The sequence below is a fragment of the Chiloscyllium plagiosum genome, chromosome 6 (assembly GCF_004010195.1).
Source record: "Chiloscyllium plagiosum isolate BGI_BamShark_2017 chromosome 6, ASM401019v2, whole genome shotgun sequence".
Lineage (NCBI taxonomy): Eukaryota > Metazoa > Chordata > Chondrichthyes > Orectolobiformes > Hemiscylliidae > Chiloscyllium > Chiloscyllium plagiosum.
Window position 1 is genome coordinate 98,767,895 of NC_057715.1, and position 17,764 is coordinate 98,785,658.

At 39.8% G+C, this 17,764-nt stretch overlaps 1 protein-coding gene across 10 annotated transcripts in view; it reads left to right on the forward strand.

Annotated features, from left to right (window-relative positions):
• Positions 1–17,764, forward strand: part of LOC122550870 (inositol polyphosphate-4-phosphatase type I A) — a 201,258-nt gene that overhangs the window by 59,039 nt on the left and 124,455 nt on the right. For 9 of the 10 annotated variants that reach the window (XM_043692245.1, XM_043692250.1, XM_043692246.1 and 6 more), the window contains one exon: positions 9,228–9,314. The gene's annotated coding sequence lies outside the window, so the exon portion shown is untranslated. The remainder of the gene's footprint in view (positions 1–9,227; positions 9,315–17,764) is intronic. The other variant, XM_043692248.1, reaches the window with a different exon arrangement.

Sequence of the window (17,764 nt, forward strand, 5' to 3'; positions counted from 1 at the left end):
GGCGGTGTGGACTTGTTGGGCCGAAGGGCCTGTTTCCACACTGTAAGAAATCTAATCTAAAAACATCACCCAATGTTCACTGAATAGTGGAGGCAGGGTAATGGAATATTTTTAGGGCAGAAGTAGTTGAGAATTGAAGGACGTCTGTATGGGTCAGACTGTGGAGTTGAGGCCAGAATCCGATCTGCCATGATCTCATTTGAATGGCAGAGCAGACGTGTGACCAACTCCTGCAAGTTTGTGTATGAACTCTGCACTCCATTCTGGCTGGAATAGACAGGGAACAGCAATGTTCATTATTAACTGAGTGACATGAGAGGTTGCAGGACTGTAGGTGAGGATGAAGGCTCTCCAGTCCAATCCAATATGGATCACAGCTTGGGGTGATTCTGTCTGTCTTGGTGTTACTTTTTAATCTGTTGTGCTCATTTAGAATGCAGCAGCAGTTGCCATTTTGTGCTCATTGGAGCTCTTTTTGACTGGGCCAGCTTGTGTAGGGTCAGCAGCGGTGTGACATACTCATAGACAGTCAGGAGGGAGTTGCCCTGAAATTCCTCAACATTGACAGTGGACCCCCATGAAGTCTCATGATATCAGGACAAACATGGGCAAGGAAATACCTTGCTGATTAGCACATACCATATCCCTTGGCTGATGAATCAGTCCTATTGCATGTTGAGCAACACTTGGAGGAAGCCCTCATGGTAGCAAGGACATAAAACATACTCTGGATGGGGGATTTCAATGTTCACCATCAGGAGTAGCTTGGCAGCTGTACTACTGATCAAGCTGGATCCTCCGGGACAAAGCTGCTAGACTGGGTCTGTGGAAGGTGGCAAGGGAACCAATAAGAGGAATATACATGACCTCATTCTTACCACAGATGCATTTGTCCATGACCATATTGGTAAGAGTGACCACTGCACAATCCTTGTGGAGACAAAGCCCCACCTTCACATTGAGAATCAGATGTATTGTTTGGCACTATTATCAAGCAAAATGGGACAAATTTTGAACAGATCTAACAAATCAAGAATGGGCATCCATGGGGCACTGTGGCCCATCAACAGAATCATACTCCAATACAATTCTGCAACCTTGTGGCCCAGCACATTCCCCCAGTCTACCATTACCATCAAGCCAAATGATCAACTGTGGTTCAATGGAGAGTGCAGGGGGGAATGCCAGGAGCAGCATCAGACATACCTAAAAATGGGGTGTCAGAGTGATGCTACAAAACAGGACTACTTATGTACCAAACAGCAAAAGCAGCAGATAACAGACTGAACTAAGCAATTCCATAACGAACTGAACAGATCTAAGCTCTGCAGTACTGCTGCAACCAGTTGAGAATAATGATAGACAATTTAATATCTTCCTGGAGGAGGATGTTCCATGAATATCCCCATCCTCGATGATGGAAGAGCTGAGCAAAGGATAAGCCTTTAGCATTCATAGTAGACTTCAGCCAGAAGTGCAGAGTGGATGATCCACCTTGGCCACCTCCAGAGATCCGAGCATCACAAATGCCAGTCTTCTGCCAATTTGATTAACTCCATATAATATCAAGAAATGTTTGGAGGCACCAGATACTGCACAGATTATGGATCTTGACAGCATTCTAGCAGGAATACTGAAGATTGTACTCCAGAACTTAGAAATGTAGGAACAGAAGTAAGCCCCTCAAGCCTGTTCAGTGAGATCATGGCTGATCTATGCCTAACTCCATATATCGGCCTTTGGCCCATGTCCTTTTTAATAGCTTTGAACAAAAAATTATCTGTCTCAGCATTCACTGCCTTTTGTCTGTAGAACTGCTTCTTAACTTGCTACACCTAAGTTGTTCCAGTACTACCACAACATTGTTATTCGCTTAGTGTGGAATACTATCCATATATGTCCTGTAAGCAAAATTTGATTTGATTTATTATTGTCTCCTGTACCTCAGCACATTGAAATGTTTTGCTTTGCGGGCAGTACAGGCAGATCAGATCGTACAAAATGCATCAGGATAATAGAAAAGAGCAAAGAATACAATGTACCCCTGCCGAGAAGGTGCACTAAGAACGAGGTCAACATTAAATTTAAAAATTGAGAGGTCCATTCAGAAATCTAAAAGAGTTGGGAAGAAGCTGTTCCTGTTATCTATTGGTATGTGTGTTTAAGCCTTTGTATCTTCTGCCTGAGGGAAGAGGTTGGAAGAAATTATAACCAGGTGGGAGGGGGTCTTTATGTTGGCTGTCTTCCTGAGGCAGTGAGAAGTATAATCGGAGTCAGTGGATGTAAGGTTGGCTTGCATGATGTGTTATAAGTTGAAGGTGTGTACCGTACCTTTGAGAGAGTGAGCGCTACCAAGCACCTAGCAGGCACAAAGTGTGCTGGAAAATTTAAACACGTAACATTTGGTTGTGAAACAACCTGAGCTTGGTTGCTATGTTTTCACAACAATTCAAATTCAGCCAATCAGTTTAAGTTATGCCCCAAGATACTAAAACCCAATTGAATTTGAATTTTACTGTTTTGCCAACATCAAACCATTGAGATGATCCAATGTTTTGGTGTATAAAAGCAGGCATTTTGGACAGTTAGCCAGAGCACCTTCTGCCATTGAATGACTGCTATTCAAAAACATTACCTCTGAAAGGTACTTTTTTTCATATGAAACATCTTTACAGCAGAAGACCAAAGGTGACCCAGGGAAAATCTATAGGGGAGGATCGACACAGCTGGTTGGTTTTGAGCTGTAAATTTAATAGGGACTGTACTGGATCAGTATATTGTTATATAGTGGGAGGGAAATAAATCATTAAGACAAAGGGAGCTTACTCCTGTAAGATTTCTACAACTATATCTGTCTCCACAACCATTTCGGACTGTGCATTCCATATTTCTGCCACTTGGTGGGAAAGATTTTTCCTCTGATCTCTCTAAGCCACTTTCTCTTTTTCTTCAAATTTATGCTGACTAGTTTTAGACGTATCTTCTATTCCTTCATGTCGATGGGTCAAAACCCTGAGATCTCTTCCTCCACTCCTCACTAACAGCATTATGGGTATACCTACAGCATGTGGACTGCAGTGGTTCAAGAAACCAGCTTGCTGCCACCTTCTCGAGGGGAATGATGGGCAGCTAATAAATGCTGATCCAACCAACAATGCCCTTGTCTCTCAAGTGAATATTTTAGAAAAAAGTGTTCTTTTTGAATCATAGAATCCCTACAGTGTGGAAGTAGGCCATTTGACCCATTAAGACTACACTGCCCCTCCAAAGAGCATCCCACCCCGATCCATTTACTCAACCTATCCTTATGCCCTGGCATTTACTATGGCTAATCCATCTAATCTAATTGTACAAAGCATAATCTGTTTAACTAATATCCTTGAGGGAGGAAAAACTGCTATCCTTATGGGTCCGGCCTATACAGACCTCTAGACCCATGCAAATATGGGTGACCCTTAACTTCCTTCTGAAATGGCTGAGTACTCTGCTCAGTTATTTCAAACAACCACAGAGAAAACCACAGTGAATGTACAGGTGCCAAATAGACGTCACAAATTCGAAAATAGCATTGCGCAAATTCTGAGAACAAATATTAAGCATGTATCATCTTGAGTCAACACAACATCCCCCTTCTTTTACAGCAGGTAAATTCCAAATTCCATTACTGATTTCTTTGCTGAATGATACATCTATTGTTGGAACAGTGATATGAGGAATGCACTGTTTTTCTCGTGTTCCACTACTCCACGCGACACAACATAAATTTAATTGCTTTGTTTATTTTCTGATTGGTATAGAATGTTCAGATTCTGGCACATGTCAGCTAGTGTCACCAATATCGGATCATGTCTCTGGAAGCTCGGCACATACAGCTTGCTCAGGGGACTCCAGCTGAGCAGGTCCTTGTTTTTTCTCTCAGCAGGTTTTACCAATGTAAAGTCCAAGCCTGCAAAGCAAAATTGAGAGTACCACTAAAATTCAGTCATAAAAATGTCATGTTTTCCTTGAAGTGAATTCAAGCAACTATTTAGAATTGTATGTTTTCCAAGAAATTAGTTTTTTTTACAAGAAAGATCCTCAATTCTTATATTGACCTCTTGAAAAAGACAATCCTTCAAACTCAAATTCACAAAAATGTTGAATACAAAACCATCCTAACAATATTATGCCAACTGTTCTTGACTTTTTCCCTTTTAGCTGAAATTAAGTTTCTGTATGCTCCTGGTTTTTGTGGATGTTTTCTTAGCAGTCTGTTCTGGAATGTTATTACACATCTCGGAGAAAGTGGGACTTGAACATCGGTCTCCTGGGAGACACTACCAGTTCACAATATGAGCCCAAACCTGATCTTTACAATTTTACATTTCTCAATTTAAATCACACTCTCTACTTCCTAAATGCGATGGAATACTAAACCAGTATGTGCAATGCCAAGTGGTACTTCAGTGGGCCAATGCACTGTGCAGATTAAAATGAAACTACATGACTAAAACTCACATTCAGCCCATGATCTGTTGCCTTGACAGATGCAGCAATTTGAGCAGTTTATTGGGTTTAATATAATTCTGAAATTGTGTTCAGTAAAATATGTTGGAAGACATATGTCAGATGAGGGAAGATGTTGTCAAATAGCCTGTAAGTAGTTACGTAAGTTTGAATATCATGATTATGTAAAATATGAAGTGCTGCTATTCCTGTAGAACTGTATTGCATTGTTTGTTAGTGTCAATGTGGTGAGTTCAATCCTGCAGAAAGATGAGGACAGCACACAGAGGTGCAATACTGAGAGGTTTTTTTTTTAAGTTCACTTGTGGGATGTAGATGCTGCTAGCTGGGCCAGCATTTATTGCTCATCCCACTTGTGCTTGAGAAGGTGGTTGTGAGCTGCTTCCTTGAATCATTGAAGTTCATGCGCTACAGATCCACAGGATTTGGACCAAGTGACAGTCAAGGAATTATGAAGTATTTCTAAGTATGATGGTGAGTGGTTTGGAGGGGAACTTGCAGGGGATGTTGTTCCCAAGCATCTGCAGACTTCCTTTCCAAATGGTAGCAGTCATGGATTTGGAATATGGTTTCTAAGAATCTTTGAATTTCTGGACTGCATCTTCTAGATATTACACGTTTTTAACTACTGAGTGTCGGTAGTAGGGGGAGTGGATGTTTGTGAATATGGAGCCTATCAAGTGGGCTGCTTTCTCATGGATGGAGTAAAGCTTCATAAGTGTTGTTGGAGCTGCACTGTCCAAGTAAATGGGGAGTATTCAGTCATACTCCTCTCTTGAACCTTTGTAGATGGTGAGCAATCTTGGGGGAGTCAGGAGGTGAGTGACTAAGTGCAGTATTCCTAACCTCTGACCTGCTCTTATAGCTAACTGTGTACTTATATGGTGAATTCAGTCCAGTTTCTGGTAAATGGTAACTCCAAGGATGTTAAGAGTGGGGTGATCAGTGCTGCACAAGAAAAAGTGCTATATGAGATCAGTCCCCTCTGCTAAATCTGCTGTCTGCCACCTCGAGGGAAATGTAAAAGATGTAAGTTTGCTCACTGAACTGGAAGGTTCATTTCCAGACGCTTCATCACACTACTAGGTAACATCTTCAGTGGGCCTCTGGATGAAGCACTGCTGATAATTCCTGCTTTCTATGCATATGCTTGGGTTTCTTTGGGTTGGTGATGTCATTTCCTGTTCTTCTCAAGGGGTGGTAGATGACGTCTAACTCGATGTGTTTGTTGATAGTTCCGGTTTGATAGAGCTCCAACTGGAGCTCTATCAACAAACACATCGAGTTAGACTCCATCTACCACCCTCTGAGAAAAACAACAGAAAATGACATCACCAACCCAAAGAAACCCAAGCCTATACATTGAAAGCAGGAATTATCAGCAGTGCTTCATCCAGAGGCCCCTGAAGATGTTACCTAGTAAGGTGACGAAGTTTAAGGAAATGAACTTTCTAGCTCAGCGAGCAAACCTACATCGAGAACCTCAACCTGAGCTACAAAGCTTCTCAAAACTTGCTAAAATGTAAAATAACCCATTCTGTTATTTTGTCCCTGTTGTTAAGGCCAAGATTTACCCATCAGTCAACATATCTCAAAAAGATGTGGTCATGATCACATTGTTGTTTTGCAAGAGTTTTGTAGGTGCAAATTGGCTGCTTTATTTCCTATATTACATCACTTGTCAAGTACAGAATAAGATGTAAAATATTCGGGCCATCTGGTGATTGTGAAAAGTACTATATAAGTGCAATTGAGCCAGGAGGCCTAGTTTCAAGTCGCACTTGCTCTAGAGGTATATAATGACAATGTTGAGCACTTGGAAATTTATATATAGATGCAAGAAATTTCTTAATGTTAGGTCACACATTAGCCATTGAAAGGCAGGAAAAGTCTTCAGCTAAAGGCAAAATACTATGGATGTTGGAAATCTTAAAGAATTGAATGCTTGAGAAACTCTGTGTCTGGCAGCATCTGTGGAGCAAGAAAGACTGTTAATATTTAGTTCATGATGTGACTCTCCAAAACTGAGAGGTGTTGGAAAATATAGTTTCGATTATAAAGAGTTCTGAGCTGCATCGCACATTAACCTATTCCAGGGCCATTTCTATGCTATTGTATTGACTAAGAGAAAATCTACATTACTGATTTGCCACCAAGCTTTTCCAAGGCCCTATATGCACAGCTAATTACATTGAAGTACAGTTATTGCTATTATATAAACAAGTGCAGTGGTCAATTTCTACTCCAGGCTCTACAGATAACAATAAGAGGTATATCTACTTTTGGTAATTGTGTTAAAAATGTTGGCCAGGACATCTGAATATAAAAAGGTGGCCTTGGAATGCAAATATTTATTTCTTTCGTTAACAATTTAAACTATGTTGAGATTAAACCATAAGAGAACTTAAGCAATGGATTGTGCTAAATTCGCCTCAATGTTGAATTAGGTTAATTAGCAAATAGATTTCTTCTAGCTCAAAATAGATAATCTATTAATGGATTTTGTTAATTTGCACAAATTAGGTTGATCTGAAAATGGACTTTCTCTACTATAGATTGCTCAAGTAGATATGCAAAATACCTTGACTTTTATATATAAATATAATCAAACAGATATTAGGGAGTATTTAAGAGCTGAAGGCAGTCCAAGAGAGAACTGATATTGGGAAGAAGGGGGTTATATTTCAAATTGAGTCATACAGCACAATAGGTATTTGCAGGTATGCAATATTGTAAGATTGTCACAGGAAAACTACTTTAATTGTACCTGTCTAAACAAGTCATCTAAACCTAATTTTTGTAAACAGTAACTGACTGCTTGCTAATACTTAGACTATTCACACTCTTCTGATATAAACTTTAGACAATGAATAGACTTTCAATCTGTGATTCACACTGCGTGCAATGCAATCAAATTGGAATAAAACTAAGTGCTGGAGAAGTCTGCAAGGATCTACAGAGAAAAAACAATTGAATTGACATTTTGAGTTCTGTGACAATTTGTCATAACTTTCTGGAGCATAAACAGTGTGCTTATTTAGTTGGATGTCTGGAATTTTTGCAACAAGTGTTTCAGAGATGATTTTGTTTGGGAGTTAAAGCTAAATTAGACTGTGTTCAGTGAACACCAAAAGTAGTGATAACCCATTTACTTCATTAGGTCAAAGAAGAAATTATTTGAGAGAGAATTAACAAAAGATCCATTTGAGAACAGCCCAGTGTAGGTTATATTGTTATGGAGATGATCCTTAAAGATTGTAGTTTCAGATTGTCTGGATATTTGATGAAATAATTGATTGCAGTTTGGACTGTGTGTGGTTTACAGCTCACAGAATTTAGTAAAATTATAATTAAATGCATCTACACCGTAAGCTCAGTTTATACTAAAACAAAACATCATCATTGATCATGGAAAGCAGGTAAAATTTAATCTTCAATTTTAAGGGAAAGCAACAACTTGAAGAATGCCTAGGTTGAAACTAATGGGCGAATTTGCATTGGTGTTGCACAGTCTTGTACCAAAGAAGGCAACATGGAGATTAATTTAGAAGTGCTGTAAAAGTAACCAGATTAAGTTGATAAGACAACTAGCTGGAGTTGTCTTTTCTTCAGTGAACAATGGCAGCAAAGTATTTGGAAGTAGCTTAGAAGACCATTTGCATGGGGTAGGAGTCGGGCAAGAAGAGTAATCCTGAGTAGATAAGCTATACTGTTAACTTATTTGCTATTTATGCAGTGAAGCTTGTATGTTGTGTTTTTAAAAGAAATGTCCTGTGGCATAATTCCAGTGGTTAGAATGAGGTGTTCAAACTTTTTTTAAATGGTTGCTAAATGGATCGTAGTAAACTTCACTCAGATCTTGGTGAGTGAATTATCTGTACTTTCTCTACCTGAACTGTAAACTGTAGCATTTTTATGATTTTTTTTTTTGAATATAGGTATTAGTGGCAAACCCAATATTGCTCATCCTTGATTGACTTTCAGTCGAGTTGCTGGTTCGGCCATTTCAGATGACAGAGTTAGCATTGCTGAGAGTTGAGAGTTGCATGTAGGACGGATCAGGCAATAATGGCAATTTTCTTCCCAAAAAAATATTTTAAAGACTCATTAGTTCACTATTTTGATTTTTTTTTTTGGTCACCAATACTGAGACTAGTTTTATATTCCAGTAATTGAATTCAGATTCCACAAGCGGTCATGACGTGATTAGAACGGACATCACCAGGCATTAAAATAGAGCACAGAACTTTCGCACAGATACTAGGCATCTGGAACAAACAGGAATTATGGGAGAAACAGTGGGTCTGGGAGCATTTGTGGAGATAAGTGTTCATGTTTAGAGTCCAGTGACCCTTTCCTGTTTTCTCAATTTTAGTCCACCGGATTGGATTTTATACTGAAGTGCGTGGGTGGTGTGTCTGACTATTATTCAGTCACTGTTGAAGGTTTCCTGCACATGTTAAATTGTGTGAATCTCAAAATTCAAATATTGTCTTAAGTGTGAGTTTAGCTTTTTCTTTAATTAGCAGAAAAACCCAGAGTTAAAGCTTAGCAAAGATATGCTGGCCAACAGTGTGAAATGCTAAATATCTCCAAGCAAGGTGAGAGAGAGAACTTGGAACAGTGTGAATCTGCCTTAATCTTAATATTTGAGAAAAAAATGTTTCAACAGAAAATTAGTTTCAGGCTTTAAGTTTCCATTTTCTTTCTTTCTCCTTAAGGTGAAACAATGAAGTAGCAATACTGTTTTAAGACAAAGAAATGCAGAGCTGACATTAAATGATGCCAGCAAATCAACCTTGCTGTACGTAAGTAGCAGAAGTGTATTCTAAGCATTTGTGTGTAACCACTTCATGAATTTGTTAAGCTGCTACTGTTTTCAAGTCTGTGTAGATTAGTGCTTTTGCTGTTCAAAGATATTTAACCTAATATGTTTTGGATACTGATTTTGTTGACCTGTGTTGCTGGAACAAATAAACTCCTGTGGATTTGTCAGCTTAGTTCCTAGTATTAAACTAGATAATTATAGATTTTTCTTCATTTTTGGTTTACTACCATATTTCCCTTACCCATTGTTGCTCATCTTGGAGTTTGGATCAACTTTGCATGTGTTGATGGGACTGTTGCATGGTAAAATTGACTTTGACATTTCACTGTATAGGATGTTTTCTAATGGATCTAAGTTTGCTTGCCGAGCTGGAAGGTTCATTCTCAGATGTTTCATCACTATACTAGGTAACATCATCAGTAAACCTCCGGTGAAGCACTGGTGTTACCCACTTTTTGTGTTTAGGTTTCCTTGGGTTGTTGGTGTCATTTTCTGCAGTGATGTCAATTCCTGTTCTAACACAAATAAAAAGCGGGTCGTAACACCAGTGCTTCACCGGAGGCCCACTGAAGATATTACCTAATGTGGTGATGAAACGTCTGAAAACGAACCTTCCAGCTCAGCGAGCAAACTGACATCCAGGACCTTAACCTGAGCTACAGATCTTCTCACAACTAGCTGATGTTTTCTAATCACTAAAATGTTGAAGGTGAGTATCTTTATTATGACAGTACTACTTTAAACTTTCATCTTATGGTTCCTTCTTCCCTTGCCTTTCCTCATACTATTCAACCCACTCACATTCCATCCTGTTTTCCATTGCATTTTGCTCATGCCATCTATTTTCACTGTGTTTTATAAATACAATGCAAACCACACACCTCCCAAATCCCTCCAACCAATGTAGCTCTTTTGCATGCTCTAATTTGAACAGAACAATACATGGCTGATATATTTCAAAGTAAGAGACTTATTAGGATCATAGAAAGTAGTCGACCAGAAACTCATTTGGCCCACCATGCGTATGCTGACACTTTGAAAGAGCTGTATATTAGTTCCATTTCCTTGCTTTTCCTAGCCCTGTTTGTTTCTCAATTGAGGGGTTATCTAGTTCCTTTTTGAAAATTGCAATTGATTCAGTTTCCACAACACTTTCAGACACTCTTATGTTCCAGTTAAGAAAAAAATCTCAGCTTATCCTTATAACTCCAACCCTGCAGTCCCAGCAACATCCTGGTAAATCTTTTCTGAACCCTCTCCAATTTAATAATATCCTTTCTATAGCAGCGTGACCAAAACTGCACATAGTACTCTAAAACGTCCATCCATATCCTGTACAACCTCAACATGGTGTCCCAACTCATATACTCAGTGGTCTGAGCAGTGAAGGCACGCGTGCTAACTGCCTTCTTAACCACCCTGTCTACTTATGATGCAAGTTTCAAAGAGCTCTGTGCCTTATCCCCTTGGTCTCTCTGTTCAACAACATTGCCCAGGGCCGTACTATTAACTGTCTAAGCCCTGCCCTTTGTTTCTGCCAAAACGCATTTAACCAAATTAAACACCAATTGCCACTCTTCAGTCTGTTGACCCAATTAATCAAGATTTCTTTATGACCTTAGATAACCTTCTTCACTGTTGACTATGACACCAATTTTGATGTCATCCGCAAACTTGCTAACCATGCCTCATAAATTCTAATTCAAGTCGTTCATATAAATGAGAAACAAAAGTTGACCCTGCATCCATCCCTGCCGAGCACTGCTGTTCACAGGTCTCCAGTCCAAAAAACAACCCTCCGCCACCACCCTCTGCTGCAAGGAAGCAAGATGACGACAATTTCTGACATAAAGGCCAGAGTGGGTACCTGGTAATTTGAGTGTGCTGCTTGCTCTTGGTATTACTATCTTTGGCAGCCCAGGACAACATTCCAGTGGACACTGCAGCCGAATGCATTCCCTCATCCACAGATACGGGCGTCCAAAGCCTGTGTGCTTTAAAATTGAACTTTGGGATGCACCAGCAGCTGGCATTGATATGATAGGCCCTAACGCTACTGTGGGTTTATATGCAGAATAGGCACTGCCATGTTTCGAGAAGGTGGCTCAGCACCACTTCTTCAAGGAAAACTAGGAGTGGGCAATAAATGTTGGCCCAGTGCCACCCATGTTCCCTGTGTGAATAAAAAGAAATGCTGCTGTAAAGATATGCACCCAGCCCACAGATTGGAACAGCTGGCGTTTTTGTGCTGCTCAGGAAAATGGATAGGCAAATACTAAAGAGAGCTGTAATTATGGTTGCCATTAATCTGCATATAGATTGGGAAAGTCAAATTGGTAATAATACTGTAGAGGAGGAATTACTGGACTCTGAATGGAATGGTTTTCTGGATCAATATGTTGAAGAACCAACCAGAAAACAGGCCATCTCAGACTGACTATTGTTTAATGAGAAAGAATAATAGACAATCTAGCTTTGAGAGACCACTCAAGGAGGGGCAACCGTAATATGATAGAATTCTTCATTAAGATGGAAAGTGATATTTTTGATTCTGAGACTAGGGCCCTGAATCTAAATGCATCTATAATGGTATGATTAAAGAGATGATGGATAGGCAATGGCAAACATTAAAAGACTGCATGGAGGAACTGCAGCAATTAATCATTCCTATCTGGCAAAATTAAAATGGGAAAGGTAGCCCAACTATGGGTAACAAAGAAAAGTAGGAACCGTATTAGATCCAAGCAAATTTGGCCCAAAAAAATGTAGCAGACCAAAGGATTAGGAGCAATTTAAAGTTCAGCAAAAGAGGATGATGAGATGGATTTAAAAAGGGGGACATTGATTCAGTAAGATTGTGGGGAACATAAAAATTGACTGTAAAAGTTCTAAGATGTATGTGAAGAAAACAAAGATTGATAAAGGTAAATGTCGATCCTTTACTTTGAGAATCAGGGGAATTTATAATGGGGAGCAGACAAGTGGCTGACCAACTAAATACATAGGTTCTTTTGTGACAAAAGAGGTCATAAATAGCATGGCAGAAATATTTGGGAAATGCAGGGTTTAGAGAAAGGGAGAAACTGAAGAAAATCAGTATTGGTAGGGAAATGATATTGGGAAAATTGAGACTGGGGAAATGGAAATTGAGATTGAATGTAGATAAATCCCCAAGGCCAGATAATCTTCTTAAATGAAGTGGCCCTTGAGAAAACAGTGGCAGAATCGGCATGAGTCTGCTGGAATTGTTTGAAGATGCGACTCATAGAGTTGGTGAGGGGATGCCAGTGGATTTGATTTATTTGAACTGTCAGAAGTGTTACACACCAATCTATATGGGCCTATTGACACAGTCCCATATAGATTAGTGTGTAACACATGGGATTTGAGGTAGTGGATTGAAATGGATAAAACTGAAACAGAGGAGGAATAAATGGTTTTTTTCCAAATGACAGGTAGTAACTAGTGGAGTCCTACAGGAGTCATTTCTAGAACCCCATCTATTTACGATGTATATTAATGATTTGAATGAGGGAACTAAATATAATACCTCCAAATTTACAGGTGAAACAAAGTGAATTGGAGGATGAGATGTGAGGAGGGTGTAGAGATGCTTCACTGTGATTTGGATAAGCTGGGCGAGTGGACAAATGCTTCATAGATGCAGTAAAAGGTGAATGTGATGTGAGGTTATCTACTTGTGGGAGCTCATATAGGAAGATGTATTACCTGGCTATAAATTTGAAGAAGGTGATGTGCAACAAGGCTAAGGTGGCCTTTTACACCACTCACTGAAGGTAAGTGCATGTGCAGCAGGTGGTTCAGAAAGCAGATGGTCGACATCCTAGAGAGAGGTTTGGACTATAGGAGCAGGGATGTCTTGCTGCGATTATACGAGGAAGGGCCTGTGCCCGAAACGTCGAATCTCCTGTTCCCTGGATGCTGCCTGACCTGCTGTGCTGTTCCAGCAATAAAGTTTCAACTTTGATCTCCAGCATCTGCAGACCTCACTTTCTCCCTGCGATTATACAGGGCCTTGGCGCGACCTTGCCTGGAATATCTTTTGTAATTTTGGTCCCCTTCTTCTCTGAAGAAGGGTGCGCTTGCTATAACTGCAGCAAAAGTTTACTAGACTGATACATAGAGATTGAATTGGAGACTATATTCACGGGGGTTTAGAAGAATGAGAAGGGATCTTGTAGAAACCAATCAAATTTGAACAGGGCGAGACAGAGTAAATGCAGAATGGACATTCTAGATTATAGGAAAGTTCATGTCCTAGTTTAGTGACACTGGGTAGACCATTTAGGACTGAGCTAAGTAGAAATTTCTTCAGAGTGGTGAACCTGTGGAATTCCCAACCACAGATGGGTCATGTCTAACACTCCTGAATTTCTTTTGAGCGGTGACTAAGGTGGTGGAGTGTGGAATCTCTGTGGATGATGTTTACGTGGACTTCCAGAATGCATTTGATGAAGTCCCACCTAAGACATTGTTAACTAAGGTTAGAACCCCACATAATTGAGGGCAAATTACTTACATGCTCGGACATTTGTTGAATGGCAAGTAACAAAATCGGAATATGGAGTAGATACTCAAATTGGCAGGATTCCTTTATTGGTCGGAGCATTGAGTATAGGAGTTGGGAGGTCAAGTTGTAGCTGTTCAGGATATGGAGGGGGGGTGGGGCTGGAATTAGGCCACTTTTGGAATTTTGTGTACAATTCTTGTCTCCCTCCTGTAGGAAGGTGTGAAACTTGGAAGAGTTCAGAAAAGATTTACAAGGATGTTGACTGGGTTGGAGGGTTTGGGCCATAGGGGGAGGCTGAATAGGCTGGGGCTGTTTTCCCTGTAGTATTGGAGGCTGAGGGGTGATCTTAGAGGCTCATAAATCTTGAGGGGCATGGATAGAGTCCAGAACTAGAGGGCATAGGTTTACAATGAGAGGGAAATGATATAAAAGACACCTAAAGGGCAACATTTTCATGCAGAGGGAAGTGTGGGGATAGAAAGAGCTGGCACAACAAGTGGTGGAGGCTGGTACTATTACAACATTTTAAAAGGCATCTGGATGGGGTTAGAGGAATATGGCTGAAAATGTGTTGCTGGAAAAGTGCAGCAGGTCAGGCAGCATCCAAGGAACAGGAGAATCGACGTTTCGGGCATAAGCCGCCCTTCAGGAATGAGGAAACTCATTCCTGAAGAAGGGCTTATGCCCGAAACGTCGATTCTCCTGTTCCTTGGATGCTGCCTGATCTGCTGCGCTTTTCCAGCAACACATTTTCAGCTCTGATCTCCAGCATCTGCAGCCCTCACTTTCTCCTTAGAGGAATATGGGCCAAATGGTGGAAAATAGGACTAGATTAATTTAGGGTATCTGATTGGCGAGGACAAATTGAACCAAAAAGTCTATTTGCATGCTGTACATCTGACTGTATATGAATAGTGGTGTCCCACAAGAATCTGTTAGGATATCAGTTATTCACATATTGATGAACGCTTTGGATGATGCATAGAAAATAATGTATACAATTTTTCTGATGTAAAGTTGGGTGACATTATAGACATTGTAGAAGATAGCGTAAAGTTATAAAGTGTTAGTCTAGTTGAATGACCAAAACTGTGTTAGGTGGAGTTCAATGTAAGCAAGTGAGGTTATTTATTTTATACCACAAGGTTAGATCTAGATAGTTTGAAGTTAAAACTAGTGGGTGTCCAAAGAGTCTTGGTGCCTTGGTGTATAGATCTCTAAAATGCCACAAACAGGTACAGAAAGTAATCAAGGCGGCTAATGGAATGTTGACCTTTATGTCGAGAACACCGAAATATAAGGATATAGAAGTTATGCTGTAGCTATTTTAAAAAAAAACCCTGGTTGGACCCCACTTCGAGTACTGTGATTTGATATGGGTGCCACATTTTAGGAAGAATTTTTTGGTCTTGATGGAAGTATCATCTAGATCCGCAAGAATGAGACCTGGACTTCATGGGTAAAGTGATGAAGAGAGATTAAACAGGTTAGGTCTGTTTTCTCTCAAATTTAGAAGATTAAGAGATGATTGAATCGAAGTCTTCAAAGTAATAACAAAAAATCAAGAATAGATGATAAAGCTAAACTTTTTCAATTGTTTGGAGCGGTCTTCCACAATTGGCAATTTATGCTTGATCAGTTGTTAATTATAAATCTGAGATGAAATTTTTGTTTGGCAATAATGTTAAGTGATATCGGCCCAAGGCAGGTAAATAGGCCCCAGATCAGCTGTGATCTCATGAATTGACAGAACAAGCTCGAGGGGATGAATGGCCTATTCCTGTTCCTATGCACTTTATATTTTCTGCTCCATTTTGTTGTACTGAAGATCCATCTGATAAATCATTTCCAAACAATTTATTTTTAGTGAAATCTGATAATTGAGAAAGATCATAGAATTCAATAACCTGTGAATGGAGTGGGAATAATATGCTCGTGGGCTGTAAGTTTGAAATGACAGTTATAGATATGAGTGGAATCATTTTTTTTTCTTGGGAGAATACTTCAAGGTGACCTGATTAAGGTTTTGAAATTAAGGTGGGAATTAACACTATTGATACCAGTAATCTGTTTCCATTAATAGAGTTTGAAGTTTGGGGTATTGCCAGAGATTATAATGCAAAACATCTGGAAGAGGAATCAAAGCCATCTTTAGCTAACCCATTAACCTCCGGTTTTAACAAAATCAGGAAAGAGGAAAAAGAGTGTTCTGACCAATTCACTTTTCGGAAGCAAGTTGGCCATTTAAATGTTATATTGAGACCTTGAGCCCTCATTTCAGCTGCAAATCTGGGATTGAGAAAACTGCACAGTAAAGGAGACTAAAGGCACTAAATCTGAAACGAGGCCCCATATTCCAGGAAAAGCAAGAGTGCTTCCCCCAACTGAAGAAACCAAGTAAATTAAACCATCCCATCATCCCAAATTGCCTTAACACTGGAGCAGCTCTTAGCAAGAATCTCTGTCCCTCCCCCAATAGACTTTGTACCTATGAACCAAGCTCTTGACTAAAAGGCTTCTTGTCTGACAATAGAGAGTCCTGCAGTTGTAAATGTTCATTAGGGTTTTACAATCTTAACAGAGCTTCTAAGAAGAACTCCTCTCTAGGCTTAAATCTAGGTTTAAGAACTGGAGAAATAAGGAAAGTAAAGAAGTCCTTGTGGGAGTAATCTATAGGTCTCTGAGCAGTAGTTCCATAATGGGACACAGTATAAACCAGGACATACTGGAAGCTTGTAAGAAGGTTATGGCAATTATCTTGGGTGATTTTAATATGCGTATAGACTGGATTAATTAAATTGGCTAGGGTAGCCTTGAAGAAAAGTTAATTGAATGTGTTAGAGATTGCTTCTTGGAGTAACTAACCAGCGAGCAGGCTGTTCTGGACTTGGTAATGTGTGTTGAGGTGGAATTAATTAATCTCATTGCAAAGGACCCACCAGGGAAGAGTGATCTCAGCATATTAGCGATTTCAGGGAGAGAACCTGGATTCCTGCACTAATATTCTGGGGCTAAAATGGAAAAGGTAATTACATAGGCATGAGGACAGATTTGGTCCTAGTGAACTGTGCAGGAAGACTAGGAGGTAGGACAGTTGACAAGCAGTGGCAGATGTTTTAGGAGTTAATTAATACATCCCAGAGAGGAAGAAAGATTTGAAAGAGGGGAAACATCCAGGGCTAAGCAAGAAAGTTAAAGATAAAGACAAAAACCATATTATATTATAAAAGGCCAGTGGCAGGCTGGAAGACCGGAAAACCTTTAAAGATCATCAAATGAATACTAAAAAGATCAAAGTTAAAAATCACGCAACACCAGGTTATAGTCCAACAGGTTTAATTGAAGCACACTAGCTTTCGGAGCGACGCTCCTTCATCAGGTGGTAGTGGAGGGCTCAATCCTAACACACAGAATTTATAGCAAAAATTTAGTGTTATGTAACTGAAATTATATATTGGAAAATTGATTGTCTGTTAAGCCTTTCATCTGTTAGAATACAGTGATAGTTTCACTTCTTTCATGTGTAAATCACAAAACTTTTTTTTAAAAGTTGCATTCTCGTGTTAGCTGTTAACAATGGTGATAGCTAGACAATATGTTGAAGGTGAAAACAATGACTGCAGATGAAGTGTATGTAGTGAGTGCAGTGTGTGTTAAATCTGTGAGGCGGTGTGTGTGGACAGCAAAATCGTCTGAGTATATAAAAGGGAAGAGAATAGTTGAAGTGAATGTTGGACCTTGGAGGATGAGACTGGGAAGATAATAGTGGGAAGCATGGAAATGGCAGACACACTAAATCAATATCTGAACTGGTGGTGCTGGAAGAGCACAGCAGTTCAGGCAGCATCCAAGGAGCTTCGAAATCGACGTTTCGGGCAAAAGCCCTTCATCTTACACTA